The sequence below is a fragment of the Camelus bactrianus genome, chromosome 6 (genome assembly GCF_048773025.1).
Source record: "Camelus bactrianus isolate YW-2024 breed Bactrian camel chromosome 6, ASM4877302v1, whole genome shotgun sequence".
Taxonomy (NCBI): Eukaryota; Metazoa; Chordata; class Mammalia; order Artiodactyla; family Camelidae; genus Camelus; species Camelus bactrianus.
The window spans coordinates 79,436,675-79,447,600 of NC_133544.1; the positions used below are offsets into that span (position 1 = coordinate 79,436,675).

At 43.0% G+C, this 10,926-nt stretch overlaps 1 protein-coding gene across 6 annotated transcripts in view; it reads right to left on the reverse strand.

Annotated features, from left to right (window-relative positions):
- The window catches only part of ATP8B4 (ATPase phospholipid transporting 8B4 (putative)), a 211,004-nt gene extending 201,633 nt beyond the window's left edge, over positions 1 to 9,371 (reverse strand). For 2 of the 6 annotated variants that reach the window (XM_074366093.1, XM_045524253.2), the window contains exon 1: positions 6,033 to 6,326. The gene's annotated coding sequence lies outside the window, so the exon portion shown is untranslated. Of the gene's footprint in view, positions 1 to 5,817; positions 5,981 to 6,032; positions 6,327 to 6,353; positions 6,540 to 8,990; positions 9,045 to 9,340 lie in introns of those variants that run through there. The other 4 variants (XM_074366094.1, XM_074366089.1, XM_074366090.1 and 1 more) reach the window with 3 other exon arrangements.
- Between the last annotated feature and the right edge of the window lie 1,555 nt (positions 9,372 to 10,926).

Sequence of the window (10,926 nt, forward strand, 5' to 3'; positions counted from 1 at the left end):
TCAAAACTCCAGTGTGTTCAGGGAAAATACGGAATTGGTCTCACACACCTATAGAGACGGAGGGTGATAACAAGACATCCGAGTTGGAAATGCTACTTAAGCAGCCGTGTGCAGAAGAGGGCGTGCTGGCCATATTATGATTCCTCCAGGAGATTTCTACTTATAGTGAAAATGAGCGCCTGGGTGCAGGTGACTCAACACTTTAAAAAGCAAAGGATTAAAACGGAGATTCTCTTTAATGTTGGAGGCCATTCAACAATCAAGTTATTATAGCTAATTCCCCCTGCTCCAATTCCATGATCACCAAGCAACCTGCTGATGATAATTTGCTTTCCCACAGAAATCTGCCTACAGGGATAGAAAACACCAGTCATGCATGCTAAAGTGAACACTCTGGTCCTCCTGACAGTTATACTGTGTATTTTTAATTAATGAGTTGTCGTTCATCTTACTCTACATCATCAGTCTGCTGAGCTAATACTAGTCCGTCCCAGAAAGAGATCTGTTTTTGGTATGCTGTTAAATTATGGGCCAACAACTGGACAAATGACCCACTCCAGCCATAAAAAATTCACGAAGAGGCCACCAATGGAAGAGCCTGCTGACCTGCCCAGGGGGCAGCAGGATGTGGTGGCTGTAAGCTTGTCCTCTGGAGTCAACCTGATCTTGGATTCCTGCTTTTTCCACTAACATTACAGAATCCAGGGCGAGTAAGCTCTGTAACCCTCAGAAAGTACCTGGGTGGGCTGTTGGGGAACAGGGACACACAATACTATGAAAGGGTTCATTAGCTAATAGTTATCTTGATGGTAGTCCTCTAACTTTCTCTGTCAAAGTGTCATAAACGTTAGGATGAAATGAGGACAGTGAGTGTAACTTCTTTAAGACATCTACAGTAAAATAAAGGAGGTAAGTGTGAATGAGTAAAGAGACTCTCAAGAGAAAATGTGTTTACACTGGAGTAAAATGAGAGGGCAGAACCAATGGGAAGAAAGATTGAAATTATGAGGAAGAGTGACAGAGAGGCAAAGGAATCAGAGCAGACTGGGAACGAAAAGGGAAAGGTAGTGGTCAGGGCAGGTGGGGAAGAGACAGGAGGAGCAGCTGAATCCAGGAGAGCAGCGCAGGCAGATTCCTGGCAGCCCCCTGACTTGCCCAGAGTGGTGCCTGGGGAGCGCTCTCTGCCTGGCTTCATCTCAGGTCAAGGGAGGGACTGGAGTGTCCCCACTGGGGGATCCCCTACTTCCTTTGAGTGGGCGCTCTCCAGTTCTCAGGACTCAGGGACAAGAAGGGCCAAGGAGGGAAAACCCATATAGCTGCAAGGAGCCCAGGCCCAGCCCTCAGCCCTCCTGCACCTCACCCCTTCTATTCCTCAGTCTGTTCTGTTCTGCTTGCCTTCCTCTTTCCCAGCTCTGCCTCCTCTCCCCTTTGGAGAATTGTACCATACAGGAGAGACTTGTAGGATAACAAATCCCAATCCCAGCTCAGTTACTTTCTATCTAGTGTGACTTTCACCAAGTCACTTACCCTTCCTAAGACTCAATCTGCAAAACACAGGTAATAATGACTTCCTCCCAGGGCTGTTGTAAATACAGTTCACTCCATAATAATGTGATTCCCTCCCCCTCCCCCAGTCTGTCTTCTCTCCTCCTACTTCCTCCCCTTTTCTCCTCTTTCAAATTCTCAGTTTCCTTTCCTGTTTCCCCAACTTTCCTTCCTATTTCTCACTAAGGTACTTACTTCCCAACCCAATCCACCTCCTTTCTGAGGCCTGACCCCCCCAGACTGGAGGGGAGGAGGGCTTCCTGGGAGACCAGTGCCAGGCCGTGTCTAGGTGAACCTTGAAGCATCCATCTGACTAAGCACTGTTGGGGGCCAAGGATGGGATATGGGATGGCAGGATTAGGGAATCGGCCCCTTCTCTCTGCCCGCTGCCCTTCATCCTCTCCGTCCTGCCCCTGCCCCTTTCCTCACTCTGCTCCTAGGTTCCCAGAGGCTGAAAAGCAAAGCCTCAGAGAATCCTCCCATCCCTGGACAGGGTGACCTTGCAGGCATATCTGCTGGCAACCCTACCTATGTGCCAGGCCTCTGAGGGATGGGGTGGGGCAAGGGGAGCTGAAGCACAGCTCTAAGACTCCAGAGAAGGGAGATTCTGGTGCAGCAGGGAAATCTCAGCCTTGGGAGGTGAGACCAGTGATGGATAAGGTAAGGAATAAGCCTAGGCCTCGGTCCTGCATGTGTGTAGCTTTCAGTGTGATGTGAGAGTGGGAGCTACAGATAATTTTTTAATCGTATTTGGTGTCACTGACAGCTGCCAAAAGCCATAGTGCTTACAGATTGTAGATACTGAGCAAAAATAGAATTAAAATTTAAAAAATTTAAGCCAGTCTGTGTGTGTGTTTGTCAAAGTGAGGGTTAGTGCAGCCAAATGTATAAAATGCCTACCAATTATACCTAATTATCATGCCTCAGCAATAAATTATTCTATTTCCCGAATAAAGTACATCAGACTGATGTTGTTGTGAGTTGTCATGTCAACACTGAAGACTGTTTATACTGTGCTAGGCGCACAGCTATTACCCAGCCACAAAATCCTAAAGTGGTGGGAACCCTGCTTCCCTTCCTCCTCTTGTTTATCCCCTGCTTCTTTCCAGCTTCGTCTCCTGGTCTCCTTTTCTATCCTTTCTCTTCCTTTCCTCGCCTGCTCTCGCTGCCTCTCATGTGCATTTTCACCCTCCTTGTCTCCACCCTGTCCTCTCCCACCAAGCATGCCTCTCCTGGTTTGGTCATCTTCCTTCCCCTTCTCACTTCCCCCTTCTTCCAACAGCGCTGGAGTCAGAGGGCCAGGTCTGTTAGCTCTGTACTGCAGTAAGTTCCCCTCCCTTCTAAGCCCTGGTTTTCTCATCTATAAATAGGGACAATCAGGGTAACTCATGGGATCATTCAGCAAACTAAATGAGGTCTTGCCTGGAAAAAAAAAAATTAGCACAGTGCCTCCTGCTACAAAGTTAATATTCAAGAAATGAAAGCTATTATTAATTTTATTTTTCTTAAATGTGTTTTGAACTCTGCATAAGTAGTAAATCTCTTATTAAATTTGAGAGCATCCCAACTGATGTGCAATGGAATCAGATGCCTATTCTATGTCAAACCTAGGCTGCGGAGAGAGAGGCAAGGATCGTTAGGTCCCGTCTCTGTCCTTCAAAAGCCCAGGGTCTGGGGTAGATGGAAACAAATACATAGAAAGGTCATTAGAATGGCAAATGCAGGACTATGACAGAAGGAGGGGCTGAGAACTATGGAGGCAGAGGGAAGGGGGCCACCAAGGCTGTCTTGCAGAGTCAGCGAAGACCTCACAGATGGTGATTCCAAGTCAGGTCCTTTTGAAAAGAAGAGTCTGCTCAATAAAATGAGGCAAGAACAGGCAAAGGGAACAGCATATGGAAAGACCAAGTGTTGTGAAGGGAAGTAGTGAGAGTCATAGCAACCAGACTACAGGGGGCATGGAGGAGTGTGGTGTGACAGGGGGCTGGCAAGCTAGATAAGAGATGGATTCTGAAAGAAGTTATCATTTTCATCACTGTCATCATCATCACTTCCATTCACTGGGTACTTAGCCTTGTGCTAAGCACTGTCATGAATTAATCTCATTTAACTGTCACCAAAACTCTATGGGCAGGGTCTGCCATTATCCCCATTTGATAGATGAGGTGACTCAGAGCATTGCTATGGTCAGGATCCTGTGGGTGGTCTTCAGGTAATGGGGAGGCACAAGAGGTCTCCCTGCAGAAAGAATGGTGTGATTGGAATCCAGGCCCCCTTGTCCATTGTCACTGCTCCCTTGAGTCTCTCCATGCAGGTGCATGCTATCAGAGTTTTTAGGATGGCTTTACTCTCACAGCAAGGACTGGCATGGAAAGAGTGGGAGCAATGACAACAGGGAAGTGCAGCTGGATTCTAGAAACATTTCTGTGGTTGGAATTGACAAAGTTTACAGATGGTCCACATGCTGGAGTGCCAAACAAGGAGGAATCTGGGATAACTTCCAGGTTTTTGGCTCAGGACAATGAGAGGACACAGGTGCCATTAACTAAAATGATAAATACAGCACCGAAGGGAGAAGGAGGAGAAGGAGCAGGAGCAGGAACTGGGTTGGGAGAATAATGAATTCAGTTTGAACACTTTTAACTTGAAATGCCTCTTGATCACTGAGAATATCCTCAGCATGAAAGAGAAAAGACAGATTTGTAGACATGGAATCATGAACATATAAGGAAGCACTGAAGTCGTGGGGAATGAATGATCTCACTCAGGAAGAACAAGAATACAGAGAATACAGAGAAGTGAGAAGACAGCGGGTGAGCATGAGTCAGTGAGAGGACAAGGACAGAGAGTCCGAGGGAACACTCAACCTCAAAAGAAAGGCCAGAGAAAGATGTATTGAAAATAAGTGCTGTGGCCTTCCCACTGCATGCCCTTTCTCTGGGTGTCTAGCACAGAGCCTGGCATGGGGTAGGCAAGGTGCTCAACAAACTGGCACTGAATGAAGAAGAGGAGAGAGGAAAAAAAGGCAGGCTTAAATCAAGGAAGGAATGTGTTCCCAAAAATACAATGATCAATATTAAATATTTATATTTAATGTTTAATCAGACTTTTATTTGTTAATATTTAGAAAATATTTACTATTGCTAAGAAGTCAAGTAACACTGTTGGCATGTGCTACAATTGTGGAACATTTGGAGGTTCCCATTTTCTTTGACATCACTTCATGAGAAATTCTGAAAACAAATACTAGCATATGGTTCTTGTATGTGCCATGCAAGTACCTAGAACGCATACATTAAGAAGTTTAATTTCAAGAAGAGCTACAATTTCTGTTTTACTTTGGAACAATAGGTTAAGTCTTTTTTCCTACTAAGTGAAAATGTCCAATTTACCATGTAAGAACAAAATAAAATCCTCCCGAGCACAAAAAAAATCCTCCAGGGGCACAAAAAAAAATCACTTGGTCCCTCATTTTTAAAGATGCATGCATGATGAAACAATATAAAAACACAAGATAAACAAATGTGGATACAAAACTGTCTCTGAATTCACATTCTGCAGTAAAGGCTAGCAGGGAACACCACCAGAGCAAAGGTGACAGTTCCTGGACACAGGTGTTGGTATCCCCACACACAACACTGTATTTCCTCATTTCCTTTCTAATCAGCCTTCAGCCTCCAATTAGTGACTCTCACTAGTTTGCTTTTTCTTCAAAACAGCTCATTGTTAACCAGGGACCTGAGACTCTCATGTTTATCAACAAAACAGCTACAAGAATCCATTTTTCTGTTCAGAAAATCTCAGCACTAAAAACATACCCCCAAGCCTCAGAAGGAGAGTTTAGTGACAAACTGTTCATGTCCAAAGCATGAATTGATCATAAAACAAGTAATATCTCGAATAGGTGCAGCAGATACAAACCCCCTGGAAAAAACTAAAACATACTGTTATCAAAGGAAATGACAAGTACCTACAAACCAAGAAATGGACACTGACGCCACTCCCACTGGCCATGTAATAGGCGATGCTAACAATAAAAATTTGAACTTCAAAGGAAAAAAAACTCCTATTTCCCAAGTCCAATTAACTTTCCCCAAATTATTTTTTAATAAGAGGAAAATAATAAAGACTTCTTGCTGAACTTCAACCACACAGAAGACAAAAACAGCAAAACAAAACAGCAACCTGGAAAAGAGAAACAGAAAGCCCCAAACAGCCCAGCACTAACTCTCCTCTTGGTCCCACCAACCTGTGAATGCTTCCCAGACTCACCTCAGCCCGGACCTAACTCTCTCCTCTAAAAGGGAGATTTCCCAGCAGTGCAGCAAGATCAGACAGGTACCCATTCCATGACCATATCAATGAGAACAATGAGAAAACCACGGCTATTCTGAAAGCTCTAGTAATTACATAGAAAACAAACTAGGTCTCAGGGGACATTCTTCAAAACCTGCGATCAACTCCAGGAAAAACACTTGACCACTTACCACTACCGGAAGCTGCTAGATGGCAGATCAGAATCAGCATCTCATCAGAAAAGAGGAAGGCGTTGCAGGCAAGCAGCTTCACTACCAGTGAGGAATTAGGAGGGGAAAACGGTCCTCGGAAAAATACTAAGAGCCCAGAAGAGTCTCTCCTTCCATAGTTGCCTGCTGTTGCAACCAGGGCGGAACTGGTTAATCTTAGGGAAATAAAAGGAAGCTCCCTAGAGGCTGGCTTTGGCAGGATGGCTTCTTCTGTGGGAACCAAGAGTTCAGAAGGATGGAAGCGGACAACGCAAGGGGTCATCAGCTACCGCTTTCTCTTACCAAACTTTTATCAGCCTTCCACTGAGGGAGATAAGTAAACATCTTTGGAGTTCCCATCTGTTTTTCCCAGAGATGAAGGAATTAGTAATGTCAATTTTTTTTTTTTATCATTACACGGAGAGTTCAACTCTGACGGACGAAAGCTAAGCACACTCAAGCAACATGTAATAGGCAGAGCCATGACACTTCTTCTTTCCCAACATCCTTAACTTCAACTCAGAGGAAGCAAATAATTAACCCTAAGGATGCTGAAGAACAAATGCACACAGGAAGTGGATTTAAACTTCATAGTTTAGACTTTGAGAGGCTTCTGGGTTTTAAGATCGGATTAGATGAGAACAAAATATTTTGGTTTATGCCTATTTTTAAAAGAAAGGATTATGGCTCCTTTTAAATACATCTAAAGCCATTTATGGATTTTCCAGATGTTGCATCAGATCTGCAATGAAATACTGAAACCAAGTATGTTTTAGTCATGTCTTTCTAACCAGAGCAAGCTAATTCTCTGTGCATTGTCATCTCCACTATCCTAAAACACCATGGTACTGAGCCCTCAGGTTTCCACAGACAGCTGGATCAGAGAAAAAGGAGGGCCTTTCCCTGCCAGGGCTCCCAAGTCACAAGAAAGGGTGGATTTCTTGAAACAAGAGTGATGGCCCTCTTCCTTGTATGATTTAAAAAAAAACCAAGAACAGCCTAAATGAGAAAGCAATCTTTTTTTTTTAATATTTATAATGAAAAAAGTTTAAATTTTTTAAAAATTTAAAAAGTGGTAGAGAGGCTATACTTAATCTACTATACTAACACTATTCTAAGTCTGGTAATTCCCTTTGCTGAAGAACATTTAAGGAAATCTGCACCTTCTCTGACATTGTTAGAACAGAAATTGATAAAATATTTTTAAAGGGAAACTAATGCCTCTCAAATATAGAAATGTATATGCTTCCATCTCTTAGGAATTCACCTTATAATTGATCACAAATATGTGCAAACATATCTGTAAAAATATTTATTATTGCACTCTGATAGCATCAAACTAAAAATGACTTAAATACAGGCGACTGGCTAAGTATGTAAAGGCACATCATACAAAGGAGTACTAGGCAGCCATCAGGTGGGGGTAGAGCAGCAGTGAAGGATTAGATCACCTGGGTTCGGATCTGGTTCCACCAGTGACTGGCCAGGTAACTGAAAGTTCCCAAACCCCTCTGGGCCTCAGTTCCTCATCTGTAAAAAGGTGATAATTAGAGCACTTATAGAGGATTGCTGAGACAGTGCCTGGAGCATGGTAGATGCTCAGTAAATATTAGTTATTATCACTGAGAAAGGTAGGACATGGAAAGATGTCCAAGACGTACTGTCAAGTGAAAAGAGCAAGTTGCAAAGCAGTATGTATAGGGTAATCCCATTTGGTAAAAACATTTCAAATGTGTTTGATGTTTACTGTCTCCTCCCACTAAAATCCTTGAGAACAGGGACTTTTGTTCACTGTTGTATCCCCAGTGTCCATAATAGGCATTCAATAAGTATTTGTTGACTGAATGAATAACAGGAAGGCTAAGCAAGAAGAAATAATTAACAATTGCCTCCAAAGAGTGGTATGGGGGTGGAGGGCTGGTGGGCACTGGGGGAAATGATTCATTGGTTCTTACCCTTTAGTACTGCTTAAATCTTTCACAGTCAGCTTGCATGCCAACCAATGAAAATGCAGCTCTTAGGAGATAGTGTTTCTGTTGACAGGGAGCATCTTGATATCTACAGTCACCACCACTAGCAGCATACAGTCTGAGGAGTAAGTGATGATTCTTCCTCCCCATCATATGATAAATTAAATGAGAGGATTCTACGAGGAAGGAAAGAACAGGTTCTGCTACTGAGAAAGGAACCACCTAACAGCAGATTCCGTCACTGTGTGTCAATTAAAATCTCATCCCAAGGAAATGGGCTAACTAAGAGTCAATCGACTCCCTGGAATTTTGGCATTAAAAGAGTTTTTAGGCGTTTTTGTTGGTTGGCTTGCTTACTTCTTTAATGCCTAGAAAGGAAGATTCAGCTGCCTGAAATGTCAAAGCAGGACTTGGTGTGAACCTCAAAGACAGAGAAGTATCTCTGGCCTAAAATTACATTTTAGACATACACAACAAAAAAGGAAAGAAAATCAGAACAAAGTATTCCCTGATTATACAAACAACCCACTTGCTGTGAGCAGACTAGAAGCACCTCGAACCTATCAAAGCAGCATCTCTTCGAGAGAAGCCCTGCAGTCCATGCCGTAAGCCCACACAGTAAGACATGGGGATTGCTGTGTTGTGCAAATCCCTAACTGCCTTAAATGTTAGCTTCCTTGTTGTAAAACAAGGAAAACTAAAACCTGCTTAAGCTCTTTGTGAAGAGCAAATGAGAGAGTCACTAAATGGATAATAAATGAAGAAAAGAATGAGTGCACGTGTAAATGGCATATGCAGTGACAGAACAGGAATAAATAACACATAAGCCAGCACCTGTCACATAGTCATTGTCCAGCAAAGGTCAATGTCCCTCCTTCCTCCCCAGAATCCTCCCAAATGGCTACCACATTTCCTTTATCAGAATAGAAGACCTCTGAGTTCTGAGCTCCTTTACATCTCCAGTTTTTACCTTCCTGATACAACCCCCTGTCTTCTCTTCTCTTTAGCATTTCCTTTCAATACACTGTAAAACAGCAAAGAAAAAGACAATTTTAAAGAATGAGATTAATAAGGAAAATACGAGTTTTCGTATTTTCTTCCTACATCCCAGGGAACTGTTTGAAAACCACTGCTCCTGACAAGTTTCAGCAGGCGACAGAGGTACACTAAAACTGTTCCTGCCCCACCATGCCCTTTTCTTTCCAGTGACTGAAACCTACTGAATTTCCCATTCAGAAACAGGTTCACCAAACATTGAAATCACACATACTCTCATGGTCTTTAATATCCAAAAAAAAAAAAAAAAAAAAGTTTTCTGACCTCTTGTAGTTTAATTTACAGCCTGGGACTTTCCATAGTGTGTTGAGCTGAAGTTCACCAGGAGAATGTAACTCAACTCCTCCTCCCCAAACCTCCCCACCAATTACTTCCTGTTGGTTGGTTAACCTTTTGTGTAAGGAAGTAGGTTTCCTTACACTGGCCAACATCAACGGCTGACCCACTGCTGATGGTGCCACTTCCTATGTGGAACTTTCCACCCTTGAAAAAAAACTTGAAGTTGAGCTTTAGTTATTACTCAACTAACTTACAAAAAGAGCAAAGAGGAGATCAGAGAACGCAAAAAGGAAGACATTTCATTCTATTTCCTGAATGGGGACCCAGATTTAGGAATAGAGGCATTTCCTGCTCTACTATTAAAATGTCAGGAATTGAAAGTAAACTAAAAATAATATAAATCCACTACTAGACTAAAATTAAGCTGGTATGATTTTTTGAAAAAAGATACCCAAATTCCTGGATGCTAAAATTTACCACTGGGGACCAGCTCCTCCCAGCAGTTTGGACTTTCTCTCAAGGGTTCTCTTTCACTACAGACACTCAGACAAAAACCACAACAGTGGGACCCAGAAAGTTTGTTGTTCTCCAAGCCCATTCACCAAAACCAGGTGATTTGCATTTAACTCGCCCTTTCAAGTGCATTCTGAACCATGTGTTCCAGAACTAAATGACCCAGCTCTAAACCAGACAGCCTAACCCAAGCTAGACAACTGGCATCCTAAGTTGTAAAAGTCATTCTAACAGTTTATTTCCAAACGATGAAAGTGTGCGTTCGTGGTATAGTGGTGAGCATAGCTGCCTTCCAAATGATGAATGCCCCACAGCCAAAACTGTATCCTGGAATACTGCTGGCACCAGTGAGAGAAACACTCCCCAAAATGATGTATCTCTTGCTATCAGGGAAGCACAGTATCCTCTTTGCACATAAGAAGTGCCCAGGAGATATTTTGGGCTCCATGTTTTTTATAGACTGATGTCATAAGCCACTACAATAATAGGTGGCATTTATTTGCCAGAAAGGAGGAGTCAATCTGGAAGGAACAATCTGGAACAGTTTCAGGGTTCCAGTGGTTCTTGCCATCTCAGAACCTTCGAGACACAGGAGTAGCCAGACACTTGAGATCTTTTAACACTCACTCCAGCCCCACTTTCTCTTTAGCAGGCTGTCATCCAGCAATCTGAGACACATGGCTTTAAAGAAGCTCTTGCCTCCATCTCTTCACCCAGTTAGCCTGCCCTGCACATCAACAGGTGTGAACAATCCCTACCCCTTGCATGTCATTTGGAAAGTGCAGGGTCCAAGATCAAAAAAGTTTAGGCTCTTAATCAGGACTATATTTAGGGCATTTCACATATTCATCACCATTGTTTAAGCCCCAATTCTGTACCAGTCCCTCGGCAAGACACTAGGGATCCTATGATAATCAAGACCTGATCTCTGCCCTAGCAAGAACCTTTCTAGTGGAAAAGAACTGAGTTGTCAATAAGCCCCTGTGATACAATACAATAGAAACATTAAGAGAGGCATCCCCTTTCCAAACATGCTTTGGAACTTCGGAGAAGAACTT